Genomic DNA, 25,316 nt, shown 5'->3' on the forward strand with positions numbered 1-25,316 from the left:
ACAGGCTTAATGCCCTTAATACGTGTGATATATGGCAATAAGCTAGCCTGTACGTATACTATGGTGTCATTTAATTATTATTTTTTTTTAACTTCCGATTTAGTTGTCCGGGTTAAATCTTCCCTGAAGGAAAAACTTAACCCTTCCACTCACTTTTCCACAAATGATCATCTAGTCAATCAACAATATGTAAGTGCATTATATAAGCAAAATAAATACAAAACAATACAAGAACAACACGTCAAATCACCAGAGATCAAATGGGAAAATAATTCACCGACTCCAGATATTTTCATATCAGAGGGTTCGGCTCGGTAGAACTTCTAACAGGGCCTATAAATCCTACTGATCCCTCAATTATGATTTAGAGTTCCTTAAAAATTGAACTTAAATCGGGAGACGTAATCAAACGGATTGATTCGGAACTGCGGAAAGAACTATTAGGGATTTAGGGATGTGTGGAGGTGTGGTTGAGCCGTGACCGATAGGTTTAGTGATGTGTACACAAGGAGCGGGAACCGTACTCAGTAGTAGAGCAGCTCAAAAGGTCGCATTATTTGTCAGGGCTGTGCGGAGAAGTCACATTCGAGTGTGTAATTAGGCGAATACCAACGCAGCAGGGTGGTTGTGCCGATAAGGGGACCTTTCAGAAATGAAAGAATGCAGTTTCTTTTAAGCTTTTACGAAAGAATTACAACGTACATATAGTGGGCGTATTGTACAAATATACTTTAATAATACACAACTGGTAACCCTGTAAAAATCGCAATTGCGCCCACTGTTGAATTTGGCAGCTACCATCTGGAGCCCAAAAATGCCTGAAAAAACCATTGACTTACTGTGCAGAACCCTGCGGCCCGTTTGATAGATTCACCTCTCTTGACAAACGGATTGCAATCCTAAGAGCACAGGCGTCAGGAGCAGATGCTCCGAGGAACTAGCGTCATTGATCCCTTCAGCACCGGTGCATAGTCGAGAAACACGCCGACCGCGCGCCCAACATATGTACACGGTTGACATTTGTCACATGGGAACGGGTCACTTCTACGACTCTTTCTCGAGTTCAACAGCTCGGCTCTGGAACGATTTGCCGGCCTCTGTGTTTCCTTCCTCTTACAACACGGGTTTATTCAAGTCACACAATAACTCCTTCCTAAAATACCCTCCACACAGCATCCCAACAACGACATGGCCCTGAGGAAAGTAATTTCCCTCAGCCTCCTGTGCGGAGTTAATGTAAAAAAACAACAAAGATACTATTTTTTAATTTTATTTATTTATTTCTATTCTTTTTAAAATACTCTTTACAAAAGTTATGTTAACACCTCTACATAAGAACCTAGTCTGAGTTCTGAGATCCTGTTCGAATGTATTAAGAAATTATTATTATGCCGTCATAAGTAAAAACAAAGCATCGTCCTAAAGGTACTCAGGGAGAATACTCTGGTTTCATCCATGGCAGCAGTAATGTATTTATAATAGTTTAATAGTTGTTACATATAACACAATCATAGTTTCGTGAACAGAAAGGGATACTACATGAAGGGCATTTAAAGGTACAGTTAAGACAAAATATACTACATTTTCATAATTTCTTGCTAACATTAGCTAAATTAATTGATTTAATTTTTCAAATCTTTTACTAACAGTCAATCACAATACATTCGTGAGCATTTAATTCTTGATTTGATCCTCCACACACTTTCCTCCTTTAAAGATTACTATCCATTCGAGCGATTTTTGACATATTTTGGCAAGTTTGCAAAAACGTTGAGAGTGAATGCTTGTTATAATGTCAAATTACAATCAAGACATCCACAACCACAATACTCGAAATAACAATAAAATCCGCATTCCTCAAAGACACACTACAAAATATGGGTTAAAATCACTGAACTATATTGCCTATACACTATATAATTCGCTTCCAGATATGTACAAACACATCCACCATAATAAAAAATTGCAAAGCAATGCTTTAAAAGAATATTTTTTAACTACATTTAAAAATGAAAATATGTAACTGTGTTGTCATTTCTTGTTGTATCTTATCCATGTTTTTCTTTTTTCTTTCTGTACCTGTTATTGTTGTTTTTTTCTACTCAACGTGTCACTATTTTAATTTTTAGTTTTTATGCTGTATTGAATGTGAAACTTATATTTGATATCAAAATACCGTTGTAAAATTGTACCTACTACCTCCTACATATGAATTGTAAGTTCCTCCTGCCCTAAAATGAGTTCTGTAACTCATCGGGATTGCTCTAGCAAGAAATAAACACAATAAAAAAATAAAAAATTATATAAATTGTAAAAAAAGTGGCACCAGCAGCTTGCTAGTTGAGAGCGTTATTCCCCGACCACGGAGGTTGTCAACTTACTTTAATTCTTCCGACGAATTTTAGCTCTCAGTTTTTCATATATTTTGCAAAATTAGTTTGGGAAATCGTCACTTAAAACTGATACCTATTGTACTTGTAATTGACAATGAAAAACAGGTTTTCGCAAAATTCAGTCTTGCTAATAATTCTACACAAAGTGATACATAATTAGGTTTACTTAAAAAAAGTGCAGCTAATTAAGCAAAAATGGTATGAATGTAAATAATTTGAGATAGGGTAATATAATAGTATACAGCGATCCTAAAAATAAACATCATGAAATCCTAAATAATATTGTTTTACTTTTATTATTATTTTAATAGTATTGATAATCAAAAATCAACTTTATTTTTTATTTATTGATGTTTTATTTTTTATTTATTTATTTATGATTTACACACAGTACAATATGATACAAGATATAATTAAAATATTTTTAGTGATTATGGATTATTGTACCTTATCAGGTCGAAATTATTGGTTCCTAACTAGGCAAATTGCCCGTTCCAAGGTACCAAAAAATATGTGAAAGTAAATGTGTGATTTGTCTATGTCTATAATATATCTCATTAATGTATTAATTTGTGATGTTTAATCGTTACAATCTTATGATAGAGTCGAACTTGAGCTGTTGTGTATGTTTCAATTGTGTATGAGCAATAATTAGAATAGTGGAAGATATATCTAGTGTGTGATTAGTCTATGTCTATACTATGTCTATTTATTATGTGATGTTTTTTAACATTTTTTCAGATTCTCCTCTGCCCAGTCCAATCAACCATTTAGTTATTATTGGGCCTATAAATGAAATATTACAAGTTTTTATGTTTAATTCAGGGGGGATTTTGTTGTACAGTTTAGGTCCCAAGTATGTGTGTGTCTTTTGATACTTTACCGTATTGCTCGTTGGGATCATAAGGTCATTTCTGGTGTGGCTTCTTGTGATGTGTTTATGGTCAATTTTATTAATATTGTCTAGATTTTTATGCACATGGATAACAACCTTTTTTATATAGTTTTGAGGAACATCAAGTACATTAAATTTATGTTTCGATATATTTTTTTATTCTTACTCTCCTTTTCTTTTCTGCTATGTTTAATCGTTATTTCCCGAATTTACAGAATTATATGAGATAAACGGCGAAATCTACGTGGATTCATTGGCTTAAATTTTTTTTTAAATGCTGTCAATTAACCACTGATGGCGTACTAACGCCCCAAAAGCAAAACCAAACGCATTTAATTATACCATTCAATATTTTATAAATGACCTATTTTATCTGAAATAATACAGAATACCTTTTTACATAAGCTCCAGTAAATATTTTTCGATATCGTCATCCCTTGTATGATTGCGCCGTTCTCCAGGTAACCGAGTGTCCGCCCCGCCAGTTGGCGAGCAAAAATCTTATCGTGGGCATCTACGGTCAATGCAAATTACTTGCGAATTATGATGCGAACCTCGGAATGTTCAATCAGTTCAGTAATCGCTTCAATTGTCATTACTTTAATTCTACTTAAGTAAAAAGTGATTTTTCATATATTTAAGTAAATTTTCAACAATTTTGGACCGGGAGAACCATTGCCCGCATTGATTATTATTTCTTTACATTGAACATATAATTAGTATTAGGTGGAACAAATTAGAACCACCTTCGTACATTACTATTTTTTATGATTTTCTCAGTGCTTGCGGGAAGAAGCTGTTTTTCGTTTGGGACGCTGAAACTAAAATTATGAATTTGCGACAAGTTTCAAAACAGTTGAAGCTAGTCCTCAGTATGATTGATTAAAAAAATACTTTGGCGGAACAATCGGCTCAGAATTGTCATATTTGTGGTGCTACGCCCAAACAACATAATTATTTTACCCCTTTAGGCTTTCATTATTGTTTAGACACAAAGGACATATTTTGTGCTTTACCCTTAGATATATGTTTTTTGCTTAATATGTTAGATTTTTCTAATTTATTTTTATGGTTTTATTGCTAAATAATTTTGAAACAGGCTAGATAACATGGATAACTGTAATTCAATAAACACAAAAGTGCAGTAAAAGTAAACCAGATAATAAAGTAAAGTTGGAACGGTCACTGTGACTGAAATGCGGCGCGCGTTTCTTGGGAGAGAGGAGGGACCTTTCGAAATTGTTGGTCGTTTTACCGTTTTCTATGCTCCATCGAAGGGTTGGAGATGTGATGGGTGGCAAACCTTATTGACACCTGTATTGGCAGCGCACTTTCTATTGCAGAGAGGAGAGACCTAACACAGCTCTGAGTTGGCGCATGCATTTCACGCACTTTTTAGACATTGTTAATTGTTTTATCCTCTTCTTTACTCCATCGAAGGGTTGGAGATGTGATGGGTGGCAAACCTTACTGACACATGTATTGGCAGCGCACTTTCTATTGCAGAGAGGAGAGACCTTACATAGATCTGTGTCGGCGCATGCATTCCACACACTTTTTAGACATTGTTAATTGTTTTATCCTCTTCTTTACTCCATCGAAGGGTCGGAGATGTAATGGGTGGCGAACCTTATCGACACATTTATCGGCAGTGCACTTTCTATTGTATGATGCATCTTTCATCGATTACAGTATTGTCATCGATTTTGAATTTTATTTTTAAATTATATAAAAACAACGGCGTAATTCCGTTGTCGAGTAGGAATGATCTTTGGCTACAAATCCGGAAGTCATTGGTTCGAATCCTGGCTGGCGCAAATAAATTTTCTTTGAATAATTTGTGTTATTTCACATTTTATTAATTTAATATAATGTATTGAGTACTTGCTGCACGTTTCTGAATGGCAGATACTTTCAGTATCACCCTTATGAAAGGCCACCATTCTAATCGGCTTTGGTGACTAGTTCTAAATATCCAGGTATTTTCCCACTCTTCTCCATCTTCCCCTTCCAATAGTCTCTCATTTTATTCTTTAGATATTTTAAAAGCCTATCGACATAGTTACTATTTTATTAATGGGAACTTGTGATATTTTGATAACCTGCCTTTGAAACCTTTTCAAACGATCTAACATTTATTTTTGATAATTAAAATTAAATTAAATATCCTATTCTCATCTTCTTTGAAATATATTAAAAAAAACATGAATTGCTAAGCAGAGGAACACTTGCTTATAATACATTATTAAAAATAAACTTGTTTTTATTTAGTCAGTTATTATTTTTCCTATGCTAGGAGCACATCCCTAAGACCCAAACCTTGGTCTCAAACGTAATGAGGGGCGATTAATTTGGGTAGAATGGCTACTAGAAACTAGAAGGTACAAAGGAAAGAGAACAACCCTTCCTAGTTTATAACTAAAATTAACGCGCTGGGAGTGAAATTTCTCTGAAGTATTCATCACTTTTTACCACGTGCAACGTGTAACTTTTTACATAACGCACGGTTAGAGTTAATTTCTTACGTTTATGTATTTATTTAAATCGTAGTGTGGTAATAATAACATAAAAGCTTTTATGTTTCTAATATAAGAAAGTTTTCTATATTTCTAAATAGTATAAAACAAAGTCACTATCAACGACTGTCTGTTTGTACTAAACTATGTTCTTCTAAACTATGCAACGGAGTTTGACAGGGTTTTCACCATAACTTTTCACCATATTTTTTTCCGGAAGGTTTGTATAAATAGTGCATGTATATTTATTGAAAGTAGAGAAAAGTCAGTGACGCCTGGTACACTTCAGCTATTATCTAGTATCTTATAATAATAATAATTTAACAACACACTTTTTATAAAGATTTCAGTTGCTTGAAATGGATTTAACTGGATTTGGTGACGAGGTCTGAAAAGTCAGATCTTCACAAACCTACCTTGTGAGGATCTGGCCTCTTCTGAAAACACAATCGGGGATGCTATAGTCCCACAAACTTCGGTCAGTTCGTAGATACTCTCAGTATCGCCATGGCGAAAGACCAAAATTCAGAATCGAAGCGTTGCTTGAAATGGCTGTTGCTGTTTTTGGTGGCGAGACATACCCGTCCCCACTACCTTCGGACTCGCAATACACCAAAGTAGAATACGGTGGTCAGGGCACTGAGTCTCACACCCACACCCACACACCCACACCCACACCCACACCCACACCCACACCCACACCCACACCCACACACCCACACCCACACCCACACACCCACACCCACACCCACACCCACACCCACACCCACACCCACACCCACACCCACACCCACACCCACACCCAAACCCACACCAACACCCACACCCACACCCACACCCACACCCACACCCACACCCACACCCACACCCACACCCACACCCACACCCACACCCACACCCACACCCACACCCACACCCACACCCACACCCACACCCACACCCACACCCACACCCACACCCACAACCACACCCACACCCACACCCACACACCCACACGGTATAAGTGGTTATAATTGTGCCGTTTAAACAATGCATTCGCAGTGCCAAAATCCTGTAAGAGCATTATACGACATGAAAAACATATCAATATTTTGATCAATTGTATTTAGAAGGCTCTCTCCATTGGTGAGTTCTTCAACAAATTGGTGCGGCTGGTTTTACAGGATAAATAAACCACTAACTAGATCGATATCTTCGGTCTTTTTACATCGAAACACTGTGAACATTACTTAACCAAGGATATAGATATAGCTAACGTTGCGTTGATGATAGACAAGCTAGAGAAACTCAAGGCCATTTAAAAAAAGTGCGACCATAGACAATATAATTGCACTCAGCAATCTATTATTTATCCCTAAAAACTTTACTTTAAATTAAAAATGTCCTTGAAGCAGAAAAATATCGAAATCTTTTGTGAGAGCTAGGTTGATCTGACTAAGTAAATGAACTTTTACAGCTTATTTTCTCAATAATGAAACTTTGTCAACAAAACTTTGTCAGTGAAACCTGTTAATCTGAGAAGAAATAACCCAAAATTTAAAAAATATATATATACTACATTATACTTTGTTGTAATATTAATTTCTTATAATTAAATTATAATATGTAAATGACATCCTCAGCACGGGAGATCCCAGTGAGGATATCATTATATCTATGTGTTAATAAGAAAAGAAGACAAAAAAAAAATAAAATAAAATAAAATCATATTATTATTATTATTATTATTATTATTATTATAAAATCACTTGAAATTTGAATTTCTATAAACAATATTTTATAATATACCATTTCTTGTTCCTTTTATAAAAAAGAAACAAGACATTTGAATAAATGAAAAAACAAAGAACACTGAAGAAAATTTGCAATATATGATTGTGAACGCTGTATAAATAAAGATATGATTTCATTGTTTCTTGAATTTTTCTGTGTCTTTTTTATGGGATATCAGTATATAAAAAAAATATCTGCATGTTTTTCTGAAATTTCATTATGTTTATTAAAGTTTGAGTTACTCATTGAATTATCATGTTCTTAGTTTAAAGTCATACAATTTAGGCACTTATTCTTTAAAGTTATTATCCTAGAATAATATCAAGACTTCTATAAAAGTTTAACTGCGATCACAAATTTGAAATAATTACGAGCTTATCTCGGGTCTCCGAGATAAAAATGCCATTCTTTAAAACTCTTTCATAGACTAGAGCGTAATAATATATTCGTTATATTATCTCTGGGCGGCTTCTCAACCTTCTTCATACAACTTCAAACTTCAACTTAACTCCCGCTTAAATCCCATTATAGCCCCTTGTCAGAAGTACAGTCGTATCTTGAACAACTAAGCCTTATGTTACCAACCAACGCAGAGAAAATGTATGATTCTAAGATTTCTTAGATTAGTAAAAATAAGCTAATACGGAATAAAGTGCAGATGAATTTCTCAAGTATTAAATAATTATTTTTAAATATGCATTAGACATTCATTATTCAATGCTGTACTGGACGCCCACAGCATGACAGATATATTTCAATTCCGTAATGTTTCGTATGAAAACAAAGGACGTCCTTCAACATGCGTCATTAGGCCAAATTAATTGTGTATATCTGATAACAGTGAACTGATTATATGGATATATATAATATTTATAAAAACGGCCAGAATATACAAAAAAATTCAAAGAAAGGCTTGAAAAGAATGTCTTTTAAAAACATATAACAACGAGAATACATAATTCTCGTCGTGTTGTACAGGGTGCGGCAGAGAGGACGGACGTTTTTGAGATGGGCAGTACTCTCCCCCTCCGTCTACAAGAGAGGTGGGGGGGGGTGCCGCTTGACTCATTAGTTCCTAGCATTGTTTTACCAGTTGTCGTCATGGAGCCGTGGACGGTGGAGCACCGCGTTTTCGCCTATGATTGTTTCGTCCGAAATAATGAGTCAGTCACCGTCGTACAGCGTGAGTTTCATCGCCACTTCAACATTCATCGGAATAGAGCTGTTCCCTCTCGAAACACCATCCTTCGTTGGGTTGAATCACTTCACAGGCGTGGTAAACTGATCAACAGAAGACCAAGAGGAGCTCCGCGAACAGTTCGAACTCCTGAAGATGTTGAACGCGTTCGACAAGCCTTTTTTCGCAGTCCAACTCGATCTGCCCGGAAATATGCTGCTGCACTTCGCCTCAGTGATCGTTTGGTAAGGCAAATTTTGCATATGGATCTCCGCTTTTACCCCTATAAATTGGCCACTGTGCAACAGTTACAGCCCGGAGATTATGCACAACGAATGAACTTCGCACGTGAGATGGAAGCACTGATCGATCAAAATGAGAACCTCATTTTGTTCATGATTAACGAAGCCCACTTTCACCTAAACAACATGGTTAACAAGCAGAATTTACGTTGCTGGGCTAATGAAAATCCGCAACAGTTAGACGAAAGACCGCTGCACAGCCCAAAAGTAACGGTTTGGTGCGTTGTATCGCAAAATTGCATCATCTGCCCTTACTTCTTCGAAGACGGTAATGGTCGTGCTGTTACCGTGAACTCAAAGCGCTACGTTGAAATGATCACCAACTTCTTTTTCCCTGAATTACGACGGTGACGTGTTCCAATCCGACGTGTGTGGTTCCAGCAGGATGGGGCGACCGCCCACACAGCCAGAGCATCAATGGACGTTATTCGCCCTCTCTTCCCTGGTCGCCTTATTTCCAGGTTTAGTGATGTTCATTGGCCTCCTCGGTCCCCAGATTTATCCATATGCGATTTTTTCTTATGGGGACACCTCAAGGCTAGAGTATACGAGAAAAACCCCGAACTCTGGACGAATTGAAGGACGCAATTCACGTGGAAGTCGCCCAAGTTGAGAGAGCGATGTTGGAGAGAGTCTACCCGACTTCCAAGAACGCCTCCAGCACTGCATCAACGATTTCGGCCGCCACATGCCTGATGTGATTTTCCACACTTGACTGTCTAAAATGCTATTTCCTCGCAAACCTTATTCCATCAATAAATTTGTTTTTGAGTAAAAATTAACTAGTTTACGATTTTTTAAAACCGTTCGTCCTCTCTGCCGCACCCTGTATTTTGTCTTGTTTTTTTCTCTCCCTTTCTAACCCCTGTATTTGTAATCGAGCGTAATCTATTTTAACCAATGTAGGTATTATTGGGGAAGTACCTTCTTGTAAATTACTACCTTGGCCTTGTGCTTATATATCCCTGTCTGTTTACTTTTTTGATTCTTCTTGTTTGTTCTACTTAACCTCCCTTTTTCTATTTTTGTACTGTTTTGTATGTGAAACTGATAATTATGATTATTTTTCTATTTTTGTACTGATTCGTATGTGAATCTTATGCTTTTGATATTAAAATACCAATGCAAAATTGTACCTATTAACTTCCACCTAGGTAAGTTCCTCTCGTCCTACAATTAATGAGTTTTGTAACTTGATCTGACAACAAATAAATAAATAATAATAATTCAATGTTAATTTCTAACTATGTTCCGTGTCCTAGAAGTGATATTTCATTCAAACTATTATTGCAAAATTGTTGTTTCCATGATTTTTGTCCAGAGTACTTACATACGTAATTTTTTGTGATGCGTATTTTTACGGTATGAAATAATTGCTGGCTTCTTTGTACCTTCTGCATCAACTTATTTATCTTATCGTGTTCTTCACTAACCGAGATCTTATTGTACTTGTTAATAATATATCTACTGCTTTATCAAGGATGTGTGACGGAAGTGGATGATAATTCTGCAAAGCATTTTTAAAAGGGACGATTTACCAAAATTGACGCTTCTCTAACTGTTTTCCAGAGAATGTGAACAATTTTTTTTTATGTTAATACCGCACAAAAGTTCCAACTGCTCTCAACCGTCTGGAGCCAGTGAGACTATGTCATCCCCAATCGTGGTATGTTATGATGCTGAAGGTAGAACGGGAGGGGGTGGAGACGGGAAGCCACAATTAAATTGTATAAAATCCGAAATGATTGAATCGCGAACGCAAATTCATTCAATAAAATGTACTTGCGCATGTAAAATTAGAATCCACGACCCTATAATTGCAAGTTTAGAGCCCCACTTCTCGACAATGGAGGCCGTCATATTAATAAAGTTACAGAGACCAAAATTTACAAAAAGGTAACTAAATTTCAACATTTCTCTTCCCCTTTTTTTACTTAAACAATTGCTTGTTGATTTGAGAAATGTACTTTATATTTACAAATATAATAATAAATAAATGATCTTACAAAAATATTTTATGATGTATCTATCTAACTTTTTGCTGATGACGTCAAAATTTATAGAAATATTCAATATATTTACTATTGCAACATTCTTCAAGACAATATCAACAAATTGTTAATTTGGTGTAATGAAAATAGACTTTACTTAAATTTCTCAAGATGTCAAATAGTTAGTTGTAAGCTGTGAACCTATACGATTTCAGGTCAGGAGGTCAAGGTCAAGGAATTCAAATCCAGGCGAAGTGCGTGTAAAAAATTTACGTAATTTCGCTCAGTTAGGATATATTGTAAAAATGAAGGTTCTAGGGGACAAGGAGATGTGGGTGAGGACGGGTGGGCTGTACCTAGTTATTTGGTTCTGGTCACTAAATTAAGATATAATGTAGAGATGAAGGTGCTGGGGGACAAGGAGATGTAGGTGAAAACGGGAGAGCTGTACCTTGCTATTTGGATTTGGTCAATAAATTAGAATATATTGTAAAGATGAAGGTACTATGGGACAATAAGATATTAGTGAGAATGAGTCAGCTGTACCTGGCTATTTGAATCAGGTCCTTAAATACGGATAAAGCTATTTGAAGCAACGTTTCGTTTTTGAATGGTGATTTTTTAAGAGGATACCACGAGTACCTATCTATCCTTTTGATTTTGTCCTTGAAATAACTTCGGCTACGTTCTGCTGCCAGATCTATTTGCTCAGAATTTTCTACTTCTTTTATTTCTTCTTTCTTAAAACCTTTTCTAAATCTGGCTTCGTATTAATATTGTGTCTCAGAAGACACATTCACGTGAGTTTGCTTATATAATACAAGCAGTTGTAAGTTTTAATATAATATTCCCAGATGGTCTACATACTTTAGTAAAAACACATTTTTTCTTCTTATTTAGCAATTGAAAAATAAGGAAAACACCACTATAATTCTTATTCATGAGGCCTTCCTCCATCGAAGATTGGTCATCTTCAATATCTATGAAGCATATAAAATGTTGATCGTGATGTATTTACTCGTATATCAGGATCCTTTGTCATATATTAGTATACATATATATTATATCCCCGTCCGAAATTAGTTTTATAACTCATCGGGATTGATAGGTAGCAAGGAAAAATACTTTTTTGTTTCGTAAATAGCTCAATTCTAAAATAAAACATTAAAAGCATATTCTTATTTTGAGTAGTGGGTATCCATTCAGTTAAAAATGCAGTGAATTCAACATGGCCATTGTCAATATGTAATTGGAGGAATTATGAGCTGAGAACGGCAACTATTAACGCACAGTGTAAACACGCCAAATGCTTCCAGGAAATTAATGGAAAACAAACTGCCTTATCTTGATTCTGGTTGCATATTGTGCACATTAAACATTGAGTGTACACGGAAAGCACACAATGTATTGGAATTGTATTGGAATTATGGCCAGTGGAAGTGTTCTTGTATGCAGAGGTGGTGGACACAGAAGAAGACAAGTTTAGAGATGCACAGAAAACTGTATACGTGTTAACTTCAAGTTATAGAGGAAAATGTTAACACTGTCTTAACAATAAAACATTAACAACGTTGTCTCCATTCTGTCATATTACTGTTCTTCTATATTACTTTACCGGGTTTGGAATAAACTGACAATATTAGAATGCCCCCTTCTTCTATCATTGTGTGCGAAAAATGTTGCTTATGTAGTTATAAAGAACTTGGCAAGTAGGGAATTGAACCAAACCCTCAACGCGGCTGCTGGGAGGAATCCTACGCATTTGTTCACTCGGCTACTGGCTGATCAATATTCTCAGATAAAAACTCTCTCTCTGACTAAAACTATTTCGGTCTTCGTAACTTAAGGTTTCTTAACTTCGTAGGTTTAGTAACTTCCTCATGTCTTAACACTTTTTTCTCATTTTGGCCAAAAAATCTTTAACACATTTTTCCTCATTTTGGCATCACTGTCGTCCTCATTGTTACAAATAACGTTAACTCTATCTTCTAATCTTCGTCATTTGGCAAAAAAATGATAAGATGGCCTCCGCGGTCGAGGGGTAAGGCTTTCGACTAGCAAGCTGTAGGTCGCGGGTTCAAATCCCGGCGTGCAGTAGAAATTAAAAAAAGATTAAATTTGAAGAACTGAACTGGCCATCGAATTTAACGACGACAACTCCAATAAAACACCACTATACTCTAATTGGAGACGCCATAGTCTCACTGGCTCCAGGCGTTTACGAGCAGTTGGGATTCTAGTGCTGTTTCACATGAAAAAAACTCCGTCTTTAAAAAAAAATAACATTCCTGTTCACATTAATTGAAGTATTTAATTATAAACATAATGTTTACAGTGATTTATTTTATGTATCTAGTCGAAGCTTCAAACCAGGAAAACAAATCTTACACTTCTAGTAGTGCATAGATCTGTGTTTGGGTGATTGGTGGTAGGGTAGACAAATATTGTCCAACACGCCAAGCCATGTTGATGGGCAATGGGCAGTGTGGGCAGTGTTCAGTGGGCAGTGTGGGCAGTGGGCAGTGTGGGCAGTGGGCACTGTGGCAGTGTGCAGAGCCACCGGGCGCAGAACCCGGGTGGAGTGGATTTACAACCCGACATTTCACTACTCCGCCATCGTGGCTGGCGTAATTTACACACTAAATAAATGCTGTCATGCAATTAAAGAGTTTGCACGTTACCCTTTAAATTTTATTTATTTAGGACTGTAATTTGTCAAAATGTAAATAAATACAAGCATTGCCAAGTATTGCATAGCATACCGTGAACAAATAAAATTACTATTAAATGAAACACATTATGAAACTGCCACACACTTACACAACTACAAATAAAGGCTGAAAAGTTTTTTGAACATTTTGTCGTAAATTATTGCTAATGGATTATTATATTATTTAAGTAGAAGATAATATTAATAAATCTAAACAAAACATGGAATAGAAAAAGACATTGGAGGGGATCCAACAACTTTCTCAACAGCGGCGTTATAAGGAAACATTTGGTTTCCTCCTTCACCGCAAACGCCAAGACTCTATTTTTTTACTAAACAAAGTACATTTTTTAACGACTCTAAACCCTTCAAAGAAAATCAGAACCTACGGAAAAAGAAATAGAAAAATAAACAAAAGATAACGGTCTCAACTGGGGATATGTCTTACCTAGTCAACGAATCTAACCACTCCGCCATTAAACATTTTGATGGGTATAACCTTCAAGAAAAAGAAAATCTATTCCAATAAAAATTGATTATTTAAGAAACCTACATGGGTTATACTACATATACTAGTGTAGGTTCGTGAAAAAATATGGGTTATTATGATTATAGGATTTGTGATGCTGAACTAACAAAAATAAACTTGGGATAATTATTTTTATTGTTATTATTATTTTTTTATATTAACTCCACACAGGAGGCCCTGAAGAAAATAATTTCCCTCAGGGCCTATATCATCTTTGGGGATGCTGTGTGGAGGGTCTTTTTGTGGAGAGGAAGGAGTGAAAATGGGTCTTGAAGAGTCCCATGTTGTAGGAGGGAGGAAACACAGAGGCCGGCAGTTCGTTCCACAGCCGAGCTGTTGAACTTAAGAACGAATCGTAGAAGCGACCCGTTCTCATGTGACAAATTTCAACCGTGTACAAATGTTGGGCGCGCGTTTGGCGTGTATCTGGACTACGCACCGGTGCCGAAGGGATCAATGACGCTAGTTCCTCAGAGCATCTTCCATTGTAATACCGATAGAACAAGGACAGCATACCTACCTGACGCCTGTGCTCTAAAGATTGCAGTCCGTTTGTTAAGATTGGGGAATCTATCAAACGGACCGCCTGTTTTTGCACAGAGTCAAGGGTTTTTTTTAGGTATTTAGGGGCTCCGGACCAGAGATGGCTGCCAAATTCGACAGTAGGGCGCACTTGCAATTTGTACAGGGTCAGCAGTTGTGTACTATTAAAGTATCTGCGGGCCCTGTACAGTACGCATAGCTTTACTCTGGCTTCGATGGAGCCCCCGTACCTGAGCTGGTCACTTATAGTTACACCAAGCATATCAAGCATATCATAAAACGATAATAAAATTATAAATTAACGTTGAAAAATTATTATCGAGACGATCATAACCGATCGAATAAACACCGCGAACACAGTTAGTAAACTTTAAACATAATTTGTGATTCAGGTTAGAATCTCTCAATTAGATCTACCAAAAATGTAAACTAAAAAATATGCTTTTTTCTTCAAATGAAGGGGTTACTTTGTGATGTGACATTATAATTTAAAATTAAACAATAACTTTGTAAACATCACTTATAGGTAAATACTTAATGCCGACCGGGTTTCGCTACAACCGTAGCTTCATCAGGATTATACTGCCCTGATGAAGCTACGGTTGTAGCGAAACCCGGTCGGCATTAAGTATTTACCTATAAGTGATGTTTACAAAGTTATTGTTTAATTTTAAATTAAAAAATATGCATTTCTAATAAAGAATTATTATTTCATAAAACAATGTTGGTACCTGCTTTATCACTTACATGATTAGTAAGTGGTTCAAATTTTGGAAATTAAAAGTTCTTTGAAGTAATAATGTTACGTATTACGCAGGAATATTTTAAATTATTTACCCAGGCACTTACAACCGAAATTATGTTGTATATTTAACGATAACTGTCATTTAATACAAAAATTTGGGAGGCGGGCTTAGGAACGTTTTATTGGATAACCAACATATATGGCAGAGCATAGGTCACCCCAAGTGGGTAGCTACGTTTGGTGGTTCCTTGGTTTATTGGGTGAGGTGTATTCAGAATGCGCCTGCCCATCGGTGCCAGATTGGAAGAGGTTGGTTCGGGGAATCCCTTTGACCTCTCCAAATAGTCTCTCGATCCATCGTCTTGCGCCGCAGTAGGACGGATATATTCATATGTTGGTCACTCCTGGACACACTAATCCCTATATTCCCACCCAACCCTCATGCCTTTTACCTTCCCAGAATTTCGTCTCCTTTCTTAAAAAACCCTCCACACAGCATCCCAAAAGATTATATAGGCCAAGAGGGAAATTATTTTCCTAAGGCTGAGCCCACAACACTAGATCTAAAAAAAATTCTACTCAGTGTGGGTATGATGTAAAAAGAATCAATGAATTTAACTCCTACAAGTAACACTGGAAAAAAATCTTCAAACTTGACAACTTGATAATATCAAAATATTATAACATATTTTATATATTTAGTAAAAATCTTAGGTATGCACTAACGAAAGCGGTAGGCAACATTAATTCAAGGATTTTGTAGATTTATGTCATTCGATTGCTTTATTTTTTTCAAGTCTAATGATAACTCTTCTTATCAAAGACTCCATTGGAGTAAATATCTCATATCGGCAAAAGAATCGGGGCTCCATAGAAGTCTGAGTAAATTTGGCTTCCCAGTTTAGGATCTGGTAAGGCGACAATGAAAGATAATGATTATGTTTAGTAGAGTTGCGCAGTTGGGAGATTACTCTTTACCGATGAGGACGACACCAAGCGTAGGCCGCGATGACGGCGATGGAGCTGTCGAGGCGGAGGTCAGTGAGTTGACACCGCGTTGGTGGAAACTGGACTCGTGGATGTGTTCAGAACTGGTGAAGACGTGGAGTCTTCCGGGTACTCTAGTGTGAACTAGGTAGCCGAAGGTGCGATGGACCTGGTTGGCAGTTGTGCAAGAAAGCGATGATGTCTAGGCGCGTGAGGTCAGCGCTGGCCAGGAATGATAGCCGGGGTCAGGGCGCTGATGTTATCCCGAGGAATCCATAGTCCATAACCGGTCAAAGCGTTGGTCGGCAGCTTCAGTATGCAGCAAGCAGTTGCAGCGCTTGCATGTTGGTCACTCTTAAAACTGCTAATTAATGACTGACTGAGTACATCTCGACGCGCCTCATTATATACATAAATATACATATTTGTGCCCAATACATAAATCTGGAACAAAAACGGAAGTCCACAACTATAGACCAGTAGCGGTTCTGTCAATACTCCCAAAAATATTTGAAACAATAATTTGCGAAAAGCCAAACATTCAAATTAAACCGTTTCTTTGGGGAAACAAAAACGGATTTCTATCAAATAAGTCCACCGTCTCTAATCTTCTAGAACTCTCACAGAGAGTGGCAAGAGGATTAGATGCTCAACATTAAACTGATGTGATCTACACGGATTTCGCCAAGGCGTTCGACCGAGTAGATCATGACGTACTGCTACGAAAAATACATAGAATTGGTTTCGACAAAACCCCTCATCGACGGATACAGGTCTAGAGAATTCTCTGCATTCTCTGGAGTGCCACAGGGGTCAAACCTAGAGCCTTTACTATTTATAATCTTAATTGATGACATTCAAGAATGCATCAATCATTCCACTTGCCTGTTTTTTGTGACGATCTAAAACTACTTAAGAAAATTTGTGATGGTCAAGTTTGTATCAAATTGCAAACTGATTAAGATTCAATTTCATCATGGGCTGATGAAAATAAATTATTTTTTAATACAAAAAAATGTGTCGCTATATCGTATACACGTTCGAGAAACCCTATCAAATTCGATTATTGCATCAAAAATGATATATTGTCAAATGTAAAATCCATCAACGACCTTGGGGTAGTCTTTGATCCCAAACTTACGTTTTCGGACCATATATTGCAGTTGATGACATCATGCTACAAGCTTCTCGGATTTGTCATAAGACTCTGCAAACAATTTTCCAATCCCGAGGCAATGATGACTTTGTACAACTGCATTATAAGGTCTAAAATTGAATACGCCTCTACTGTATGGGACCCATACCAACAAAAATACATTGAAAAATTAGAACAGATTCAAAAAAAGTTTTTGAAATACATGTATTTGAGAATGCACGGGTACGAGTACGAGTACCCGCGATTCATGCATCACGAAGATTTGCTTGCCGAAACGCGCTACCAAAGTCTCCACTCGAGGAGGAGTGGGGCCTTTGCAGTAACGGCGTACAAAATCCTTAATACTTTAATAGATAGCCCATACCTTCTGGAATGCTATAAGTTGTTCGTACCGAACAATTACAGCCATGGACGGCACCACGATCTGCTATGTATCCCACGTGGCAGAACGGACGTACTAGATCGGCATAGCATGACACGAGGTATGGCACTGTTAAACAACGCCTCCAAGACTATTGATATTTTTAATAGTAGCCTTGAAGAATTCAAGAGGCATGTCAATGGCAAAAACCACTATTTATAACTTGTTATTTCTATTCTTTTTTCTTTCATTGTTTCTTATCATCTATATGTAGTTAATGTTACATGTGTATTGTAAATGGACCCACAGTCTGTAATACAAACAAAAAAAATTAAAAAATATGGCCGCTCGCGTGCATAGAGACCTTTCAGAACTGTCGGTAGGAACGCCGAACGCTCGCATTGCGTATAGAGTGTTCCCGCTGCGTTATGCGTTTTGCATTGGCAATCGTTCCAGAATATTCTCGTAGCATCGCTACACCAGAAACTGTGCGTTTTGTATACGGCTATCGGTTTCTTCAAAAGTGACCAGCTGCTAACTCGGAAAAAGTTTTAAGTACGTCCAACAATTGAATTTGGGAGCCACCTCTGGGCTGGACCCTAAAATACTCTATAAAGCCACTTGATTTAGTACAAAAGAGGGCGGTTCATCTGATTGACAATCCATTGTTAATAGACCGATTGCCATCTTAATGCACAGATGCAATGTAGGCATGCTGAGACTGTTCTAAAAGTATTTCGAGGGAGCCTTCTCGAAGGAGCTAGCAGCATTGATTCCCTCATATCGGTGCACGTACGCGAAGTTCGGTGGACACGAATGGAACATCCGTTCCTACTTGATGTTGGTTTCCTTTTAGTGTAAGTCGGCTTGCATGTATATGTTGCACAAAATATGTATAAAAAAATGAACATGTATTACATTTATATAAATAAACACAAATTTCGACTACCATAATACGGAAATGTGTCTAGTGTGGTAGTCAAAAAGCATGTAAAAAACTGTATTCAAATATATTTTATGAATAAAGAAAAAAAAAGTGGAACGAGCTACCGGTATCTGTTTTCCTACTTTTTATAAATCGGGTTTCTTTAAAATCCACATTAATAAATCTCTTCACACAAATCTTACCTTAAACCGCCTCCCAACGTTGCTCAACCAAGTTGTGATCTAGTTCCCCTGTCTTTACACTGTGCGAACAGGGACGTTCTTGTAATGTGTATCATTAAAAAATTAACATAATAAAAAAACTAAAAAGTGATTACGTTCTACAAAATCGGTAATTTATTTTTGTTATTATTATCAAAAGTGGTTATAGAGATGATAGATATACTCCAAATGTGCGCCAAACATTCGTACACGGTTGAAATTTATCACATGAGAACATGTCATTTATACCAGTGGTCTCTTTTTTGTCAACATCTGAAAAATTTACCGCAGCCCGCTGAGGGTGGTTAATTTTCTAGAACGTCATCTGTCAGCACGAGTCGTGCGGAGTTATACTTCAACGGCATTGTATTGGCGGTTACTTAGCGTAAAGATGTTTTCAACAGATTATTTTTTTTCGCGGCCCGGCACCATTAGCTCCACGGACCGGTACCGGTCCGCGGACCGGGGGTTGGGGACCACTGATTTATACGTCTTAATATGGAGCGCCTGTGGCGTACCTACGAGTCCCTACAATACTCTTATTCACTCCTTGCTATCATCTTGAAGACCCTCCACACAAAACATGACATTGGCTCTGAGTCCTTTTGCGAGCCCACAATACTCTATCCAAAAAAGTTCTACTCAAAATATTCTTTGCAGCGCGTAGAATAACTTCCTTGAAATTAAAAAAATATATATATTGGAGTTGTTTTAATATTCACACAGTATATACGTGCGCAGAAACTGAGCACACTACCCTAATTTAGTACATCAAGTTATCCCAGTCATTTTCATAATTAACCGTCAATTTAAACTTGATAATGTAATACCCTGTTTGCATAACCCTTAAAGGGCATAAAACTACTACCTTAGTGCATAAAGTTCCTTGCCATAAAATCCTAATGCAAAGATGAGGTGAACGTAAAACCCCGAGTGAACGAAGTAGAGCCAACCAATTAACCTTTGTTTGGCCAATTTGTGTATCATTCTTGTGTTGATCCCGAGTTAATAGTTTCCCTGAACTTGGCCGCGTTTTCAATCCTAGTTTAACTGGATAACATATATATGACTATACTTTACATCAAGTCAGGAGATGTATTATTTAACTGGATAACTTAACAAGCTCTATGACTATACTTTTCATCAAGTCAGGAGAGATTTTATTTAATTGGATAACTTAGCAAACTCTATGAATATACTTTACATCAAGTCAGGAGGAATTTGAATTGAAACGTTGCTCCAAATGGCTTTAGCCGTGTTTAGTGACTAGATCTGAATAGCCAGGTACTTCCCCACCTTCCTCTTTCCCTTTCCCACTTACCTTCAGCCTCACAACATCCCCCAATTGGGGATGCCATAGTCTCACTGGCTCCAGACGGGAGCAGTTGGGACTCTTGTGAGGTATTCACTATAAAAAAAGGAGGATATTATTTTGATATGGATTAAATGGGTTAAGTGATCGCAAGTTGAACTTTGATTGCAATTTTTTTTAGTAATCAAAGTACAAATTCAAGTTTCAGTTCAAATTCTGAATAATGTTTTTATTCTTTCTGTTTTTAACTCAAACACGTGATCAGTGTATGAGTAAAAAAACAACCTTTTAAGAACATTTTATGAAGTACACATATATTTCAAGTATAAAATTTTGGTAATTTTGTAATTATAACATTTGATACATCACTGTAATCTGGAGGTACAAATAACAGAAAATTTCGGTACAAAATGTGCTTTAGAGACTAATATGTGCTTATCAATAACTACTGTACCCGCAATGCTTCACTATTACGAATGTATTTCTTGTGCGTCTCCGACTTTTTAGACTAATTACTACTGTATACCACAATGTTACTTTAAAAAACTACATTACATCGACTTTAATGAGGTTCCGTATATAATTTCGGTACCGAGATATTGCTTGAAGTATTCCACTGGCGTCCCCGACTACTTCTACCATTCAAACCAATCGCCAAACACTTCTGGCAATAAAAACAAACTTTAAAATTTTTAGCGGAATCGGTCGTATGTTTTTTGAGGTTGGCATAAACAAAGCAGGCTGGATTTTTATATATTAACACACTCACTTCTGTGAACAATACAACGGGTGGACCGCGCATCCTAAGAAGTATGTTTCATGTAGTCTGTAAGCAAATACCTACCCACGTTATTATAAACCAAATCGTGTATACAAATAAGTGATTTTTATATATTAACACACTCACTTCTGTGAACAATGTAACGGGTGGTCCGCGCATCCTAAGAAGTATGTTTCATGTGGTCTGTAAGTAAATACCTACCCAAGTTATTATAAACCAAATGGTGTATTCAAATAAGGAATTTTTTTAAAATTTGTCTTAAGAAAGGAAACTATTTCAACGATATTTCTATTTCTAAACTTTCTAGGGAACCCCGAACGTATTACGTAAATTAAAATAATGAAATACCACACTTGGTTGCAGAAAAACCGTTTATATAAACAAAATATTACTACATATTCTTAATATTTGCAGTCGAGGGGTAAGGCTCTCGATTAGCAAGCCGGAAGTTGCGGGTTCGAATCCCGATTAATCTGTGTTATTTCACAATTTACTCATTTATAATAATATTTTTTATAAAATTTCGTTGATTGAAATACAATTGTTACATTTCCATACAAAGAAAGAGATTTACACTATTAGAAATTATTATAAGTAATAATCAAGGATTAAGTTATATAAAAATTAATAAAACAATATAAAACGATAATGCAAGAAATATTAGCAATGCATAAAATAACAAGTTTTTAGCTGTTAATTTGAGGGAGTGTCGTTTTATGTTTTTAACATTAATTCTTTTTTGGAATACTACCCCACATATAAACTTTAAAATTATGTACATATGTGTACAGAATAACAGATGTCAGACTAAACGGTACAAAATCATTAGTGTGTGTAATGGTGTTGAAATATATTATGATTATTTTTTGGACTACTCCAGTGGGGCTTAGTTAGTTTTATATGCTCCTCCCCAGCCTATATTCCGTATTGGAGAATTGATTGGGCTAGCGCATAGCAAACCTTCTGTATTATTGGTTTTTGAAGGATTTTTCTCAATTTAAGGAAAAGTTAGTTTGTTCTACATGTTCTGTCAATTTAATATATTGATCTATTAGTATTCCTAAATATTTTATGAAATTTTTTTTATGTCAGTATAGAGCATTTTGGTCAGTTGAAATTGTCAGAATAATTTTTACAAGAGTTGTGCATAGTCATTTTTGAATTTGTTGTTGAAAGGTTTTTGTCCGTTAGTGTAAATGTTATGTTGTAAGTTTTGTCCCAGTTTAATGATAGGTAATTATCATCCAATCATTGTTTTAACCAGTTTATTTCTACATTTGCGCTTCGTTATGCTTCTTCCAAGGTTTTTTTTATAATCAAGATTGTATCGTCAACTAAAGCGCTAATCGGAATCGCAAGCATTTCATTTACATACATGATAAATAATATAAGACCTGGGACTGTTCCTTGAGGGATTACAAATTCTGAATGTGTGGGTTCACTCAACACATTATAAATTTTTACACGTTGGGGTCGTTCAGATAGAAACTTACGAACCATTATTTTACCGTTCCTTGTATTCCAATGTGTTCTAATTTTTTTATTAGTTGTATAATTTTATTAGTGGCAAATATTGTCAAAAGATTTTCGTAAGTCGATGAATATACTGAAACATTGAGTCAGAAACATTATAAATTGTTGAGGTGATTTTTTCTATTGCATCTTGGGTGCCTAATTTTTCTCTCAAGACGAATTGGCTATCATTGATTATTTTATTTGATGTGACGTCCTTAGTTAATTGTGATTTTACGAATTTTTAAAATATTTTAGCTATGCTTGAAATAATAAATATGTGACGGTAGTTTGAGATATAAGTTGCAATTTCTGATTTGTATGTCATACCTATCAGTCATCTACCTCAGTATTCTCCTGGTCTAAGACCACCATTTGGAATTGAAACGTTACTTAAAATGGTTTAATCGAGTTTTATGACCAGATCTGAATAGTCAAGTACTTCCTCATATTCCTCTTTCCTATCTAGTTCTCCTCCTTACTACATTTAGCCTCACAATAGGGGATATCATGGTTTCACTGGCTTTAGACAGTTAGGAAAAGTTGTGACTCCTTTGCGGTTTCACATAAGAAATGAAAAAGTACCAAAATATTGGAAAAAATAAAATAAGAAAGTCAACATAAATACGACGACTTCACATTTGATAAAATAATGTTTACGGAACCATAAAACGGCCAACATTTCAAACGGAAACGGATCGTACAAACAAAACGGAGGAGTTGAAACAGAATTCCCAAGTAAGATTCTTAAAATAAGGACGTTTCCAGTTGGCGATAGAAGATACCCGATCACTTAAGAGTAATTAGACGTCTGCAGAGTTTACCATAGGCTGCACAATGGTGGTTTTGCTCGAGACTCACATTTTAATTAATTCCGATGATTTAGTAACGATAATATATATTTTTAGAGCAATTCCTACGGATGTAAGTTTTTTATATATTCAGGTTTATTAAAAACATTACCTATCCATTAAAACATTAAATATAAAATGGTTTCAAAATTTTATAAAACGTTTTTCAACTGTGAAAGCACCAGATTTTATTTTTCTAGACAGTGAATTTGTAACTTTCTGAACGATTCCCCTAAAAAGATCTAAGATTTTTGTAATACATACATCACAAATAATAAAAATAAAACTCAAGGAACGATCGATTTTCTAGGTCAGATAGGGCAGATTCGAGGGTAGTTCCGTCCAATTCACCGAGCCGCGTGCCAAATATTGTTTGTACACGACTTCATCACTTATGTCGTTAAGATTCCCACTTCATTTTAGAGATTTTCTAGGGCAAATTCAACCACAGTTCTGTCCAATACACGTCGTTTGTTTTCGTGAATGGCTTCCTCACTTATGTCGTTAAGATTCCCACTTCATTTTAGAGATTTGCTAGGGCAAATTCAACCACAGTTCTGTCCAATACACGTCGTTTGTTTTCGTAAATGGCTTCCTCACTTATGTCGTTAAGATTCCCACTTCATTTTAGAGATTTGCTAGGGCAAATTCAACCACAGTTCTGTCCAATACACGTCGTTTTTTTTTCGTGAATGGCTTCCTCACTTATGTCGTTAAGATTCCCACTTCATTTTAGAGATTTGCTAGGGCAAATTCAACCACAGTTCTGTCCAATACACGTCGTTTGTTTTCGTAAATGGCTTCCTCACTTACGTCGTTAAGGTTCCTACTTTATTTTAGGGTATTGTCTTATCTTAATTTATCTGAATTCACTTTGGCCCAGTTGTGTCACAGAAATTCACATGTGACAAAATCATCTCAGAATCGGCCAATTAGTGCCCTTTTTTGACATTTGAAAGGTTTTCCTTTAAATGTCGATTCTAAGTCCGTTTCAGATTTTGAACAAATTTGTGGACAGCCATTATATTGTAAAGTTTGCCAATTGCAATTATTAATATTACAATTCGAAAGAAAACTGAAACTCATCTAGAATCGGCGTTAAATGCGGACCACTAAAATCTGAAAAAAACAAAATAGCCATATGATGACAATGTTACATTTGAATTTCGAAGTAACATCCGGGCGTTTACCTACTAATGAGTTTTATTTCTCCTGTCAATGATGTTTATTATTATTATGCACGTGATTTTACATAATATTGGGGCATATGCCAACCAATATACCAACATCGAGGCATTATCTACCGTTCTATTGTGATAACTCCAACACAGAATCTCAATTCTATACCCCCGTTTGCCGTATACAAAATTTGGGTAGTTAACATGAAGTAGTTGTTGATGTATTCAACACATCATTCACCAAATATCCAATTTATCTATTTTATTTTCAATTTATTCTGTTTTCTTTTCTTTGTTTTTCTGTTCTATCTTTTTGTTTTTGACTATATATTTTGTTGTATCTCTATATGGAATGTGTGGGACTGCACTAACCTCCCCACATACCGGAATAAACACTTTATTATTATTATTACTACCCAATTTATTTCAGAAAGAAGAATATCAAATATAATATAATT

The sequence above is a fragment of the Hesperophylax consimilis genome, chromosome 2 (assembly GCF_061612785.1).
Source record: "Hesperophylax consimilis isolate HC1 chromosome 2, BYU_Hcon_1.0, whole genome shotgun sequence".
Classification (NCBI taxonomy): domain Eukaryota; kingdom Metazoa; phylum Arthropoda; class Insecta; order Trichoptera; family Limnephilidae; genus Hesperophylax; species Hesperophylax consimilis.